The following is a 16,961-nucleotide window of genomic DNA, read 5'->3' as shown; positions in this document are numbered from 1 at the left end:
GCAAACATGCAACCTGGGTGAGAAGGGATCCCTTCCTCTGTACCCAGGCACTGCTGAGATCCGGGGGCTGGTTGTTACTGAGGCCTCCCTGACTGATACAGAGGAAATCACTGTGATATATGGAAGGACTGGCAGGATTTTGACAGGAAGACGTGAGAGACAGTCCAGGCCGGCAGAACTGCATGAATGAGAGACCCGGGGGCAGCCGGTTCTGGGAAAGGCATAGCTGTGAATGAGGAAAAAATTGCTGGAAAGAAGAGTGGGGCCCAGCCAGCGAGGGACCGTGGCTCTCTAGTACAGCTGGCATGTGAAGCAGACGGAACACAGGTGCTCAGACAAATTTAGAAGCCTGTTTGCCAAAGTCCAGGTAAGAGTGGACAGAACCTGACCCAAAGGCAACCGTGAAAAAATGATAGTAATAGAGATATTATTTATTAAGGCCGCATGACGCGCCACCGACTGAGATGCTTCTGTGGCTAGAGAAGGCCTTCACGGCAGGTGTTCACGGGAGGAAGCCCATGTGCTGGAGACTGTGAGCATCGACACTCTCCTGCTGTAGACGATCCCCAGCAGGAAATAAGAGGCTATTACCAGGGCAGAGGGCAGGAACGCGGGGCAGGCGTGAAGAGCTGTCGTCTCCTGCTGCCAACTCCCGACAGAATGTGCCCTGGAACAAGACAGAAAAGCTGATTTCTGACACCACCTCCCAAATTTGTGCATGCTTCTGAACAGAATGTCCAGAGGTTTCATTGGATACTCAGACAAGACCGGATCTTTTTTCTTTTTTTTAAAGATTTATTTTTTATTTATTCATGAGGCACACACACACACACACACACACACAGGGGGAGAGAGAGGCAGAAGGAGAAGCAGGATCCCTGCAGGGAGCCCGATGCGGGACTCAATCCCAGGACCCCGGGATCATGACCTGAGCGGAAGGCAGACGCTCAACCACTGAGCCACCCAGGCGTCCCAAGATCGGATCTTAATTCTGGAAATATTAAGAACCATTTCTCTAAAGAACAACCAGATAAGGTAGAATGATTCATGCTAATAAGGAATGATGACAGATCCAAACACTAGTCGCTAATCACTAATGGTAGATTCTCATGCTGCACAGGAGTGGTTCCCAGGGTAAAGATTCTTGGGACGAACTTACCCGGCCTTGACACCCCACAGAGAGTCATCCTCTCTGACCGATTACATATAAGATGATGGGACCACAGCTAATAAGAAACATTACCAACTTTGGATCTTTTAATAAATAATCTGTAGGGCAGGATGAATACGTATCATCCCACTTCAAAGAAGCAGAGGCTGGGGCTCAAAGTGGTCACACAGCAGGGCAAGCTTCTAATCCGGCTTCTTTAACTGCAACGAGGTTCCCCTGTTGTCCCACAGGTGACAAAAGGCATTGGCGAGAAAGTAGTACTTGGCCATGGGACTTTATCCCTCCAATTCAGAGCATGTTCCTTTAAGACTTTCCCCATGGCCCTAAGCCTTTGCTTAAGTCCAGATCCCACATGGGGGCTGCTGTCAGAATGCTAAGGGGTAGAGTAGGAGGAAAGCATGGGGCCCCAGAAGCCAAGTTCCAAAGAACACTACTTAGTAATAATGGCCACCCACTCACTAGGGAAAACAGGACAACAAATATCTCACCGAATCTCTAAAAGCATCCAATTACTGACTCGGCAGTCACTCCATAGAGCATTTTTGTCTGCTCTGTGCCCTCTTATAAATGTGCAAGATAGAGTTCCCACATGTTCCAGAAACATGATCTTTCTAGGTAACTGCACCTCTGGGCACTCATGCTAGCAAACTGTGCCCCCCACCCTAAATCACACCACCCAGTCAGCTCAAATTAATTCTCCAATGTTGGTGTTCAGAGGACAGCCATACCCAGTGGGAGAGAAAGAACTCAGAACACCTGTACATGCCCACGAGGGCTTGCAATCTGGCTGTAGTGGCTGGTAAAGTCTGGCTCTGGAGCCAGGCTATGTGAGTATGAGTCCTGGCTCTGGGACTCCCAGGTTTTATGATCTTAGGCAAGATTCTTAACCTCCCTTGTGCCTTTGCTTACTCAACTGTAAAAAGCAGATTAATAACAGTACCTATCTCTTGGATGGTTTTGAGAATTAAATGAATATATATAAAGTGCTTAAAACTGGCCCATAGGAAGTATTCCATAAATGTTAGCTACTTGGATGATTAACAAGAGATTGTGTGAAAGATGCCCAGCACTAGAGCAGAGGCCCCTTGAGACTTGTTGGTTGGTTTTATTCCGTCAACATTTGGTGACCTCCTGCAATGAATTATCATTTCATTGCAGTTTTCCTGTGGCTCAGAGATGAGTGTCTTGTGTCGAGAAGTTTTAGATTTGCTTAAATTTCACTCCCAAAAGGAAGAGGGGGGCGGCCTCCTTTAGTTTGACTGTGCTCATTGAACAGAAGACAATAGCCAGCTGCTTCTCTATCTCCAAGAACTTATGGAGAGGAAACTCCCTTGGGCTGAGGGCAGGAATTGGATTAGCTATTGGTCAGGCATGCTTTAGAGTCTTCTCCCTGAGAGTCCCGAGGATGAGCATGGAGGCCGCCTACCTCCACTGGGGACAGCCAGTTATTTGCGGGGGGGGGGGGGGGGGGTCATTGTCCTTCCTACCTCTACCCATCCTTCTGAATCTTGCTTGGCCTATTTTCTTTCAGGACAGAAGAATCTCACTATTTTATTTGATCTTTATAATAGTTCTCATGAGGTAGATACTATTTTATCTCTATTCTAGAGTTAAACAGAAGCACAAAGAAGCTAAGTAACTTGCCCAAGGTCACACAACTATTAATTAGAAAAATCCGGCTGCAAACCCAGGTCTGTGCATCCAATTCCAGAACCCATGATCCGAACTATTGCTGATCAGTAGCCAAAGAATGTCTGTAATGCCCTTGGCGGCCTTCAGTGATCTGCTCCTGAGCAATCAGGACATGAGCTTCCTCATTTAGATCCCTAACTCTTGGCTGCTCTGATTCTGCCCTTTCGTGATTGCTATGATGTAGGAAGCCCCAGGAGAGCGGAGCTCCAAGGCTCCTGAGTTTTGTTAATGGGAGAAGAGATCAAAGGAGTTCCCAAAAAGGTTCCCCAGTTGGATGACCCAAAGATGGTGATGATGCCACGGAGGGGAGAATCAAATGCAGTAAGAAGAAGCCAGATGCAAGAAAAGCAAACTTCCTACAAATTCTGTTTGCTAAGACTGGCTAAGACTGGCTCTGCTGGCACCTTCCTTCGCAGGCAACCCTTCCCAGCCTCCCCAGGCTCCCAGCCCCCAGCCCCCAGCCCCTGACCAGGAGGCAGCATCACAATGGGCTGTTTTTAATCCTTGCTAGATCTCTTTTATTTTTTTCCCCCTTTGCTGGGCTTCCTGGGCTGTAATTTTTCCCTCTGTGTCATCCATCACAGACACAACGTCGCTTGTGCAAATTAAAATGCACCTCAGAATAATAAAAAAGGGGCCTTCTTCCCCCTCCTTTTCCTTCCCAGCAGCAACTTCTCAACACAAAACATTTGTCTCTGGGCAAGAGCAGGAGCATTAACCCTGCGTATGCCATCACCAGGCCCATACGGTCCTCACAGCCACGTACCGTCAGTGATCAGGGACAGAGAGCAGCTGGAGAAAAGCAGAGGCATGACTTCACTGTGAGCCAGGCACTGTTCATACATTGCCTCTTCTGTCCTCTCCACACCCTGATGGGGCAGGAACTATTAATGTCTTCATTTTGCAAATGTAGAAACCAAGGGTAGTTAAGTGACTTTCCCAGTCACTTGTGCCAGAGCTTGGATTTGACCACTGTCTGACTCCAAAGTCCACACCCTACTCTTGCTACTTAAAGTGTGGTCCATGGACCAGTAACATCATGAGCATCACCTGGGAGCTCATTGGAAATACAGAATCCTGGGCTCCAGCTCAGACCTACTGAATCAAATCTGCATTTTTAACAAGAGACCCAGGTGATTCTTGAGCATAGTCAAGTTTAAGAAGAGCTACTCTAAACCACCATGCTGTATTCTCTTCTGCTCCCCATTCCTACCACCTTGATGTCCTCAGCTTGGCAGTCCAGAAAAGAACCTTTTCTGAGAATGGATTGGGAACTCCAGTGGATTCATCTCCTTCTCCATGAAGCTGGACTCCAGGAGCATCTGACCAGGTATCACAAGTGTAACGGGTAAAATAAATATACTTGCACTTATTTACCTACAAACCTGCTTTATCTCTCCTTTAGCTTCTGGAGCCTGGATTTGTGCCTAATTTTGTTTTGTCTCTGCAGTTCAAGTACAGTGCCTGGCACCTAACCAAAAGGCTGACAGCCACAATATGCCTATATCTTAATGCTCACACACACACACACACACACACACACACACAGAGTCACTCACTTATACTTTTTTCCTAATTATACAAGTTATAGTAGGACATTTGCTTCTGGGAAGATAGGCTAGGCTTACATTTCCCTATTACTTCCAACAGCAATTAGAAATTTTGGACATCATATATAAAAAGTATTCTGAAATGTGGAAGAATGAAGTAGACTGGTAAGGATGTTAAAACCCAAAGAATAACAGAGTGGTAAGTCTGGCGTGTTTTCTTTTTGCCTCATATCCCCCCAACTTGAAGCTAAAGCAGCTGGAAACTGGAAATACCAGTAGGCATGGATTTTAAAAAGCTCAAACAAAAGCCTGCTTTCTCTAGCCAAAGGATCAGGAAGGGAGCCTAGCAAGACAGAAATTTTGTAGACAGTAACTATTCTATTCTATCCAGATGCTGTCAAAAAACCCCTGAGGCCACACACCCCCCCTTCCAACAATGAGGACCAAGTGGGGAGCCTAGATGTCCATCCTTACCACGTTATGACAAGGTAAGGATGGACTCTAACCTCTCCACCAGGGCGCTATCAGAGGAGGCCATGTAGGGAGCTAGGGATTTCATCCCCTAGCTCTTGGTTGATAATGAGACCTCTCACTCCATAGTGTCAGTAGAGTCAAGGTGGAGAACAGTAGTGAGGCACTCCTACCCCTCCCAGCCAAAGAGGTATCAGTGGAGGACTGTTGGGACATCAAACTCTCATCCCCACGCAGAAGTGATAAAGAGCACCATCTTCTACCCACATCTGGCAGTATAAGGCAGCAGCATCCTCTCTTCCTCTGCCAGAAGGATGTGAGAAAAAAGTAACTAGAGAAGGCACAAACAAGATCCAGAGTCTTATAATGCCAACAATGTCCAGGTTTCAAAAAAAAGTTATACTTGGTGCCTCGGTGGCTCAGTTGTTTGAGCTCTCAATTTTGGCTCTGATCAAAATCTCAGAGTCCTGAGATTAAGCCCCACATTGGCTTCACATTCAGTGCAGAATCTGCTTGTCCCTCTCCCTCTGCTCCTCTTCCCACTTGCTGTCTTGCTCTCTCTCTCTCAAATATTTTTTTTTAAATATTTTAAAATTTATCATACCAAGATCCAGGAAGATCTCAAAATAAATAGAAAAAGAAAGTCAATAGATGCCAGCACCAAAATGACAGAGATGTTAGAATTAACTGACAAAGATTTTAAAGGAGCCATTAGAAAAAAAAGGCTTAAGCAAGCAACAAATATGCTTGAAACAAATGAAAAAAAAAAAAAAACAGTTGAAACAAGTCTTAGCTAAGAAATAAAAAGTTTCAATAAAGTAATAGTAAAAACAGCAAGGAAAAAAAAAGTAGACATTTTAGAACCAAAATGTACAATAACAGCAGTAGCAACAATGAACTATATTCAACAGATGGGAGGGGACATAGAATGAAGGGGACAAAGGAAAAAAACCAATAAACCTGAAGATAAAACCGTGAAAATCACCCAGTGTGAACAATAGGCTTAAAAAAGATGAACAGAGCCTCAAGGACTTTGGGGACAATAATGAAAGAACTAGCATTTGCATCATCAGAGTTTTAGAAGGAGAGAAGAAGGGGAGGTGGAGGTAAAAAGTACTCAAAGAAATAATCACCAAAAGTTACCCCAATTTGGCAAAAGACATAAACCTACAGATTCAAAGTTGACCAAACCACAAATGGGATGAACCTAAAGAAATTCACATCAATAAAACAGTCAACTTCTGAAACCAAAAGACAAAGAAAAAACCTTGCAAGCAACAATAAAGGAATGCCCCTTATAAGGGAAAACCAGCTTGAATTGTCATTTAAGTAGATTTCTCATCAGAAACTATGGGGCCAGAGGAAATGACACAATAATTTTCAAGTGCCCAAAGAAAAGAACTGTTGACCTAGAATCCTGTCTCCAGCAAAAATAAAAGGGGAAGTCAAGGCATTTGAAGATGAAGGAAAACTGAGATATCTTGAGGTTATTAGATCTAACCTAAAAGAATGACTAAGAAAAGTTCTCTAAGCGAAAGGAAAGAATAAAAGAAGGAATTCTGGAATACCAGGAAGAAAGAACACAGTACACAGAATTATGTGTAAACATCATAGACTTTGTTTCCCCTCTTGGATTTTCCAAATTCTGTTTGATAGTTGAAACAAAAGTTGTAACATGTTCTGATGTGGCTCTAAACGTGTGTAGAAAAATATTTAAGACAATTACATAAAAAATAGAGGAGGGTAAAGGAATAGAAAGGGAGGTAAAGTTTTTATACTTCATTTGAACTGATAAAATGATGACACCAGTGAATTGTGTTATGTGTATATATAATGTAATAACTAGAGCAACCACTAACAAAATTATACCAAGAGATACATTTAAAAAAATCTACAAAGGAATAAAACCAAAATTCTAAAATATGTCAATAACCCAGAGGAGAGCAGGAAAAAGAGAACAGAGAAACACAACAAAGAGAGAAAACAAACAAAACACAACTTAAACCCTCAACATGTCAATAATGACATTAAATGTAAATGGCCCACAGCACATTTAAAAGATGGAGAGAGGTTTTTTAATGACCTATCTTAGCTCAGGCTACTATAACAAAATGACATAAACTGGGCAGCTTAAATCACAGAAATTTATTTCTCACAGTTCTGGAGGTTTTAAGTCCCAGATTAGGCGCCAGCATGGTCCAGTTCTAGTGAAGATCCTTTTCTGAGTACAGACAGCTAACTTTTTATATTTTCACATGGTGGAAACAGAACTAGCTAGCTGTCTGGCTTCTCCTAAGGATGCTAATCAAATTCAAAAGGGCTCCATTCTATGACCTAATCACCTCCAAAGGCCCCACCTCCAAATACCAACATATTAGGTGCATCTGGGTGGTTTGGTTAAGTGTGCAGCTCTTGATCTCAGCTCAGGTCTTGATCTCAGGGTCCTGAGTTCAAGCCTCACATTGGGCTCCATGCTGGGCATGAAGCCTACTTAAACAAACAAACAAACAAACAAAAAGCCCAAAACAAAACAGACAAACAAAAAACAAATATCAGCACATTGGGATTAGTATTTCAACATATGAATTTGGGAAGGGACACAAACATTCATCCGTAACACCAGTTGAGTGTTACCTATAAGAAATTCACTTTATGTATAATATTATAGGAAGGTTGAAAGTAAAAGAGTGAAAAAGGTATGCCTCACAAATATTAATCTGAAGAAAACAGAAGTATCTATATTCATGTCAGATAAATTAGATTTCAGAGCAAAGAAAATTACCAGACAAAAAGCAGTACTTTGCAAAATGACAAATATCAACCCACAAGGAAGACATGGGAATCCTAAATGTATATAGACCAGACAACAGAGCTGCAAAATGCATAAAGCAAAATCTGACAAAAATGAGCAGAGGAATGGGGAAATTCATAATATGCTTGGGGACTTCAATACCCCTCTCTCAACAATTGATAGAACAACTAAACAGAAATCTAAACCCACAGAGTCTGATCAACATTTATAGAATACTTCACAAAGCAGAAAACACATTCTTCTCAAGTGCCCATGGAACATAAACCAAGACGGATCATCTTGGACCATAGAATAAATCTCAACAAATTGAAGGTATCTGACAAAAATGGAATCAGGCTAGAAATCAAAACAGAAACATAACAGAAAAATCTCCAACAATTTGGAAACTAAACAGTACACTTCCACATAATCTATGAATCAAAGAGGAAAGTTTCAAGAGAAATTTTTAAAAATAAATTGAACTAAATTAAAATGAAAATGCAGCATATTAAAATTTGTGATTTTGTACCTAAAGCCATGCCAAAAGGGAAATGCGTAGCATTAATGCTTATATTAGAAAAGAGGAAAAGTGTTAAATTAACCATCTAAGCTCCCACCTCAAGATCTCAGGAAAATAAGATCAAAATGAACCCAAAGCAAGTATAAAGAAGGAAATCAGAAAGATAAGAACAGAAATTAGTGATATGGAAAACAAAAAAATAAGCAATGGGAAAAAGAGCTAATTCTTCAAAAATAACAAAATTGACAAACATCTAGCAAGGCTGACAAAAAAAAAAAAAAAGAAAAGAAAAAAGAAAGAGAGAGAGAGAGAGAAAAATGCATATTACCACTACAGGAATGAAACAAGGAATATCACTATAGATATTGCAGATATCAACAGAATAATAAGTGAATACGACAAACAACTCTATACACATAAATTTGACAATTTAGATGAAATGAACCTGTCCCTTAAAAAACACAAACCACCACAAATCACCCAACATGAAATAATTTGAATGCCTATATACCTTTTCTTCTCTTATTTTTTAATTGAAGTATAATTAACATACAATGTTACCTTAGTTTCAGGCGTACAATATAATAATTCAACAATTCTATACATTTCCTCAGTGTGCTTTTAATCCCCCGTATCTATTTCACCCATTCCCCGACCCACCTCCCTTCTGGCAATTGCCAGTTTGTTCTCTGTAGTTAAGCGTCTGTTGTTCTGTCTTTTTACTTTTGTTTCTTTGTTTTGTTTTTTAAATTCCACATACGAGTAAGGTCATATGGTTTTTGTCTTTTTCTGTCTGACTTATTTCACTTACCATTTTGCCCTCTAGGTCCATCCATATTGTTGCAAATGACAAAATTAAAAATAGAATTATCATATGATCCAGTAATTTCACTACTGGATTTTTACCCAAAGAAAACAAAAATGCTAGTTCAAAAGGATATATATATCCATATGTTTACTGCAGCATTATTTACAATAGCCAAGATTTGAACAGTCCTATAACTTTTGAGGAAATTGACACTGTAACTTAAAAACTCCCAAAATAGAGCTCTCTAAGCCCAGATAGTTTCACCGGAGAATTCTACCAAATGTTTAAAGAAGAATTAGTACCAATTCTATAGTAATCAAAACTGTGGAGATGGCAGAGAGACACATACATCAATAGAAAAGAATAGAAAAACCCCAAAATAGAATCCCCACAAACATGCCCAACCTTAATTCCCCTTTGTTGTGATTTCTAACATATTCTATGCTCCAAGAATTAGGATATAGACATCTTTGGGAGGCCATTATTCTGTCTGCCACAAATATATCTAAAGAAATCAAAGTTTTAAAATAAGACCAAGGAGGATGTAGGGCCACTTGACTATGAGATCTGGCACACCACTGATCGCCAGGGTTGATTTGGCTGATCTGGTTGGTTGTCCCCTTCCTCCCTCATGGCTCCATGTGCATCCCTCCTGAAGCATGCCTGGTTGAAAAAGACAGCATTACCTGATAGAGGAGGACCGGCTTAGGTCAAGGGCATATGAGTAGCTGTGCTCTCCTGCTAGAACCTGCAAATAGGCTCTCAAGGTCCATTTGTAGGAGAATATGAGGTAGTCAAGTTTCCAAAACTCTAGACACATCCAAATGAGGTGCTGCATGTGGCAGTCTGCCTTTCTTTAAAAATAAAAATAATTTAAAAATAAGACCAAGGAATATGAAGAGAAAACAAACGTAAGTTGTAAAAATGGAAAACATAAAATCTCCATGGAAAGATTAAACAGAAGATTAGATACAACAGAGGAGAAAAATACTAGTAAAATGAAAGACAGATTCAAAAATTTCCTAGAATTTAGCTCAAAAAGACAAAGATAGAAAATAGGAAAAGATGTTATAGAGGCACAGAGGGCAGAGTGAGAGGGTCTAAGATAAACCTGGCTCAGAATCAAAAAAGGAGAAAAAGGGAATGGGGAAGAAATGTTTGTAGAGATCATGCCTGAGGACTTCCTGAAGCTGTTGAAAGACATTAGTCCTACATCTTGGAGGTCCAACAAACTCTAAGTACAATAAATTAAAAGAAAGTCATACCAAATGCAGCACATGTAACATTGCAAAACATCAGAGAAAAAGAGATTCTTTTCAGAGGGCCAGCAAGAAGACAGATCGCTTACAGAAGAACAGCAACTGGGTGATGGTTCACTTACCAGTAGCAATAATGGAAGCTAGAAGACAGTGATGATACTATCTTCAAAATGTCAACTTAAAATCTATACCCAGTGAAATTATCTTTTCAGATATAAAGTTAAGTAATACATTTTCTCATGATTAATGACTGAGTTTACCTCCAGTAAATATTTTATTAAGTGCCTACTATAGGCTAAGCATGCTATATGAACCATCATGAGGTCAGCATCATAATTCCCATTTTGTGTATGGGAAAACTGAGGTTCAGAGAAACTAAGGGACTAGCCCAGATCCTTTTGATTTCAGAATCCATGTCCTTTACCCTATATCATGGAGACACATCTTAGATTGACAGTGGAATCTTCCAGGATCCTTCTATTTCAAGGTTGGATTCAGGATGGATATTCTGAAGACAAGACCTCACATTTGAGGAGAGGTAGCTTCAAACTCCCAGATCTCAAGAGTTTACCACTTCCATCCAGAAAATCTGGATAAGATTGTGAAAATAAGGGATCAGGGTTTAGGGAGGATGAGCTTTTTATACTCCTTTTTATACATGGTGATGTCCTGCGCAATGCCATGGAGGCAAGGTTGTGGGAAGAGCACACCTCTGATTTGCCCTGTTATACCCACCTGGACCTTACAGGCCTGATGCTCTCTAGTTTGGACAATCCTTCCATGATAGTTGTCATATTTACCCCTGCATTGTTGTCATAAAACCTAAGTGAGCAAACATCAAGGAGAGCACCTCCCAATATATACACCCCATCATGGTTATTCTCCTCCTCTCTGTTTGATGCTCATCTCCATTGGCAACATTTGATGCCATGTTCCATAACTGGGGCTAAGAATTCTGTGACAAAAATACCAGAATGGTATGACCATCATGGTCTTACCTAGCCAACATTCTCTCAGTCCCCAGTGGGAGAATAGTCAAGGAAGACATCATAAAGAAGCAAACATGTAGCTTTTCTGTGGGTGGAAAGGAAAAGGAGGTAGGGGGAGAGACGGGAAGAGAAATGGAAATCACCATTATTCTTAATCATTACATGGCGCATTAGAATAATACGATTATTCAGTGGCATTCTAATTAGGCTTAATGAAGAGTAATGGGTGTGAGAGAAGGCCTGGAACATATATAGTTTTACATGGTATATGTGCTACTTCCTCACACCCCCCAGCAGGAAAGTATAAGGACCCCACATCAGGACCCCAAGGCTCAGAGGCTAGAGCAAGATGCAACCTGGGCCAGCTGGTGTCCAACCATAACTTCTAATGGGTGTGGTTGACAGGACTGGTATCCAGGGAGCCATGCTTACTCAGTTTGTCAAAGAATAGACAGCCCTTGGCAGGTGAGGGGTGGGGACTAGTAGAAAGACATTTTGTGAGCTGTGAGTAGTATGGACTCTTGCTGTGGCATGCAGAGAGACAGGTGGTACAGGTGTGATATTGTGTGAGTTTGATCCTTTCCCCTTACTGGGTGTATATACCTACATATAAAGGGTATCAGGATACGTATGAGTTAGGAATGGAGCAAGGGTCAGATTTAGTGGGTAAATGCCTTAGGAGGTTTAAAGATCCCCAAATAACTGGCTACAGAGAAGACAGAAGGGGAAACTACCCAGCCCTCCCTTTGCTGTCTGAGGTAGGGCTGGTCTGCCTCCATGATGATGAACTCACCATGGACTTTGTAGTTTTTGAGGCCATGTCTCCCAAAAGCTGTTCAGCTGGATTCCTATTTACTAGGAATCCCTCCCTCCCTACCTCCCTCCGTTCTTCCCTTCCTTCCTTCCTTCCTTCCTTCCTTCCTTCCTTCCTTCCTTCCTTCCTTCCTTCCTTCCTTCCTTCCTTCCTTCCTTCTGTTTTGGATGAAAAGGGGACTGTTCAGACTGAGGGCAACATAGGCCATGATCCAGACCAAAACGAGGACAGAAGGGTAGAATGTAGTTTAGATTAGGTCCTTTGAGCCCTGCGGGCTGCATGGGTATGCCAGTTGGGACAGCCTAAATTATGTCTGTTAAAAAAAAATTCAAGAGCTTCTTAAAACAAAGGCTTAGTCTCATTTATCTTACATGTTATTCACAGGGCAGCTGGGGGCTCTACTCAGTGTTGTTGTCACTCCAGGACCCCGCTTGATAGAGAAGCTGCCATCTGGATTATTACAGGTTGTCAAAGCAGAGGGAAAGAGAACTCTGGCAATTAAATGCTTCAGCCTAAAAGTGACACATGGTAATTCTGTTCATAACTCATTGACCAGAATGATCACACGGTCCCTACCGAACCACAAGGAGGTCAGGGAGTGTAAACCTACTGTGTGCCAAGAAGGTGGGGAGTTAGAAATATTTGGTGAACAGCATGAATGAGTTTAAGACGCCCATAGTCCCAAGCCCATTGTCCATGCAGTTTCCCAGACCTGTGACCGTCAGCTACTCAGTCTTCAAATATTTGCTGAGAGCCTATTCTCAGTCCATAACTGAGCTAGGTTCTGGGGATACAAAGGTGAAAAAGTATGGCCTCTGGCTCAAACACTGTAAGGATTTATGTGGCAGGTAGACAGGTAAGCAAACAATGGGGACCCAGTATAGTAAGTGCTGTGATAAGTAAATGCAGGTGCTATGGGAACATAAGATCCAGATTGAGAAGTCTGGGCTGGCTTCTTCAAGGAGATGATGCTTGAGTGGATCCTGAGGATTAAGGAGTAGTGAAGCAGAAGAAGAAAGGGAAGGGCATTTCAAGCAGTGAGAATGGTATATGCAAAGGCCCAGAAGCAAGATGCTTTCGGGAAAGACTAAAATATAGCTGGCACATAGGGTATGGAATACAATTGTAAGAGATGAGACTGGAGAGGAAGGCAGAGGCCGGGTCACGAAAGGCATTTCCTGCCTTCCTGAAGACTGTGGCCTTCACCCTGTGCACACAAGAAAGAAGACCTCAGACGATGAGCTGCATTTTGGACAACTGTTTGGCTGCTGTGTGAAAAAAAAATCACTTAGCTGGGATAAGACTGGAGTCAGGAAGAACGGTTGGGAGATGGTGGCAGAAAGTATGTCCAGTAAGAGATGTTGGTGCCCTGGCCCAGGCAGCAGCAAATGGGGATGGATGGCAACAGACAGAAGTGTGTAGCTTGAAGCTGCCTATCAAGCACATAGGACTGATTGATTGACCAGTTGGACAGGGTACATCCGTGGTGAAAGAGAGGCCAGAAGTTGTGTCCTGGTCTTCTTTCTGTGCAAGTCTGCTCTGTGTTGTCTCCTTTAACTGTTTTCTAGAACAAGGCAGGGCATAAAACTATTATTCAATCTGTTGGTACTTCCTGTTTTGGTGGTGCACTACAGAGGATCCAACATGAAGGAGTCTGGCCCACAGCTGGAGTGTCTCACAGTCTCGTGGTAGGTTCCTCACCCAGTCATCTGTGGAGTGATAGGACTGGCTGGAGGTAGGAGTGGGGTGGGGGTTTCTATACTCCCCTTGCACAGGTGCTGTCCAACTTCATTCCAGCTCCACCCTCACAAAGTTCACCAAACCCATATCCCACTTTATTACTATTTCCTTAATATCTTTATTGAAACCACTCACTTATTTAGCCTATGTATCTACTGTAGCTTCCTCCTAAGCAAAGTATCTGTAGAGCATATGTTGGGACATACTAGTGACATTTTATGCAATACACACAGAAATAAAGGAAAACAAAAGAAATTTAAAAATAAAATATTTTAAATGCCCAAGTGCCACCAGAAGACATCCTGCAACCACACTCTGAGAAAGCCTGTCCTATAAGGAAGGACTTAGATAAGTCTAAAATTGTGATTTTTTTTTCAGGCTATCTCCCTAGGTGGCCAAATGACCTCTCTTTAGCATTTTTATATTCAAGTCCTTTTGACAAATATGCAATCCCTGACCTCGACTCTTGCTCAGGTTCTTTCCAGATGCTCAAGCTTTAGACATTCAACAATACACATGTTAAGGGCTTCCTGTGGGCAAAGCCCACTCCATAAGCCCATGGAGGGCACCAGTGGCTACTTCCTTGCTGACTTGTTAAATACTACCAGGCAGTGTCTGGTCAAGGGCAGTTCTGAGGTTTTGTGCACTGCTGGCTTACCTGGCCCCATTCTGAGACGGGAGCCATCATTCAGGTCACAGGGATACCCGTGCTTGGGCGTGGGCATGGAGGAATTCACTTGCTGTGAAATGCCAGGAATCACTGACGTTTACATCTTCTCAGGGGTCCTCGAAGTTCTGTTCTCCAAGAGCTCCCCGATTGCTGGACGGGTGCCTTTATTTCTCAGGAGACAGGCAGTGAAGCTCAGCCAGTTTCTTCCCTGTTTTTTCTATTAAAAGCCTCTTTAGTCAGGAGGCAGCTTCACTGGCAACTTGACCTGTGTGTTTTGCAGTCACTCTCTGACCCTAGATTCAAGATTCTAACAACAGATCATTAAGGTCATTGATTGCAAGCACCAGGCACTGACTCTGGAGAAAAGAGGATTTTATGAGAGCAACACTGGAGAATTTGCAGAGCTAGGGGGGGCAGATGGACAATATGACTTCAGGTAGGGCAGGAACCTGAGCAGGTAGTTGGAAACCACAGCAGGATCCGTGGGGGCTGCTGTCATGTGACCCCATCTCAGAGTTTGATTGACTGAGCTCAGATCCTGGCCGCACCCCTTATGGGGGGGAGGACAGGATAGGATGATTGACAGGTCTCCGGAAAGGGAAGGAAAGAGTGGGGTGCCGTTGTCATAAAAAGAAGAAAGAAGGCTAAGTTTGAGAAAACCCAGATATCTACTTCTGAGATGCACAAGGAATAACAGAATGAGAGAACTGGAAGGTAACTTAGGGTTCCTTTACTCAACCCAACAAGTTGGAGATTAGGAAATCAAGACCCAGAGAGGTGAAATAATTGTCTGGGGTCCCTGGCTCTTCCACAGCAAAGCTGGGCCCCAAATCCAGCCAAGTTCCCTGACTCTCAGTACAGGGTTTCTTCTACTTCACACTCTGTGGACAAAGAAAGAAAATGTGTGGCGGTTAAGTCTCTGGGATCTTCTCATCACTCCCAGCAGGTGTGTTTCCATTTGCTTATTCTTAGAACATCTTTACTTTAAGTTTAGTGCTCCCTAAAAGAGGACAGAACAAAAGCCCCACAACATAAATGGAAGCAACACCATCTAGTTGATCCCAGGCATGAAAGGGTCCAGTAGGGTCACATGAGACCGCTCCTGCCCCAGCAAGGGGACATTGAGGACAGATGGCTCAGGTTGACTTCCCTCCTTCTCACTAACCCCAGGACACCCGTCTCCCCGCGGTTCCAGAAGACACCCCAAGGAAGATGAATTGGGCTGTTGACTCGGAGCAGAAGGAGACCGAGAGCCTATGCCTCTTCCAAAAGCAAGGCACTGCCTGGTGCCCGCGTCTTGGAATGTGCTGGCTTCATCGCTCTGACAGCATGAAGGATGTTTGGTTTTGTTCCCAGTGCTGTTATCATTTATCATCCTTTTGTAAAAGCTGGCACCCTCCACCTGCCCCGTCTTCCTTCTCGCTGTCTCCCAATCCCCACCTCCAACCCAACCTCCCCATTCTGCCCATACCCCCTGCCACTGAGGGGAGCCCTCTCATACTTTACCGCCAAGAGAGTGCTCCCGCATCGGTTTCCAGAAGCCCAAGAGATGCCCCAATTGAATTCAACTGAAACATTTGCTGAGCAGTTCCTGCGGGCAAACTAATGTGCTTTGGATGGTAAAAGCCAAGTCCCTGACTTCAGGCACCTTGCATTCCAGTAAGGAAATAACCATGAAGAACCCCCACAACACGGGGGTGTGCAGGGAGCAGGGGAGAAGAACCACACATTTGAAGAGCCTTTTAGATAGCGGAGGCAGCTGGGTGGAGGATGGTGACAGAATGGGGAAGTCTTCTGGAAAAGATGGCTGAGAACACAAAGGGGATGAAGTCACAGCTAGAAGAGGAGCTGTCTTGGCTGAGCTGGTTTGAAGGTGGGGGGAGCAGGGGCTACCGGAAGGAGTGAGGTTGAGGAGTCAAGAGACAGGACATGGTCAATGGTGCAAAGGCCCCATAGGGTCTGCTGAGGCAGGGCCCAGTCAGGCTGGCTACAACAACTTATTTCAAGAAATAAGAAGGCATCTTATTTCAAGAGCAAAGGAAAGGAAGACACTGGTATGTGACCGTGGGGGGACACTTGGTGACAGAAGGGAGCTGTATTAGCTCCATCTTCGTAGTGAATTGGGAGGTGACCTCACCTGCTGAAGAACAGGATTGGTCTGAGACCTTAGCATGCTGGAGGTTGGGATATCCACTGAGGATAAAATAGAAATACAGGTGAAAATATTAAAAAAAAAGAGTCTGAGGGATAAAAGAGCTGTTTAAGGGGCGCCTGGGTGGCTCAGTTGGTTAAGTGTCTGCCTTCTGCTCAGGTCATGATCCCGAGGTCCTGGGATCAAGCTCCCTGCTCAGTGCAAAGTCTGCTTCTCCCTCTCCCTCTGCCCCTCCCCTTGCTCGTGCCCTCTCTCTCTGAAATAAATAAGTAAAATGTGAAAGAGAGAGAGAGCTGTTTAACATGAAGGCTGCTGCAGAGACTCATTCTCACCC

The 16,961-nt window shown here is 43.2% G+C and overlaps 2 long non-coding RNA genes across 7 annotated transcripts; one reads left to right on the top strand and one right to left on the bottom strand.

Annotated features, from left to right (window-relative positions):
* Positions 1-514: 514 nt before the first annotated feature.
* On the bottom strand, positions 515-11,208 carry LOC111097115. Its single transcript, XR_005363568.1, has 2 exons — positions 10,998-11,208; positions 515-667 (listed from the first exon to the last, which is right to left on the bottom strand). It is a non-coding gene; the product is annotated as an uncharacterized LOC111097115 (long non-coding RNA).
* A 10-nt stretch (positions 11,209-11,218) lies between these two features.
* On the top strand, positions 11,219-16,749 carry LOC111097116. 6 transcript variants are annotated; one of them, XR_005363571.1, is made up of 5 exons: positions 11,219-11,359; positions 12,450-12,593; positions 13,700-13,753; positions 15,332-15,421; positions 15,646-16,749. It is a non-coding gene; the product is annotated as an uncharacterized LOC111097116 (long non-coding RNA). The 6 variants fall into 6 exon arrangements; XR_005363570.1 differs by having other exon boundaries at positions 15,290-15,421; XR_005363572.1 differs by lacking the exon at positions 13,700-13,753.
* Positions 16,750-16,961: the final 212 nt, after the last annotated feature.

This window comes from Canis lupus, chromosome 8 (assembly GCF_011100685.1).
Source record: "Canis lupus familiaris isolate Mischka breed German Shepherd chromosome 8, alternate assembly UU_Cfam_GSD_1.0, whole genome shotgun sequence".
Classification (NCBI taxonomy): domain Eukaryota; kingdom Metazoa; phylum Chordata; class Mammalia; order Carnivora; family Canidae; genus Canis; species Canis lupus.
Note: the sequence above shows the minus strand (reverse complement) of the source record. Positions and strands in the feature narration are given on the sequence as shown.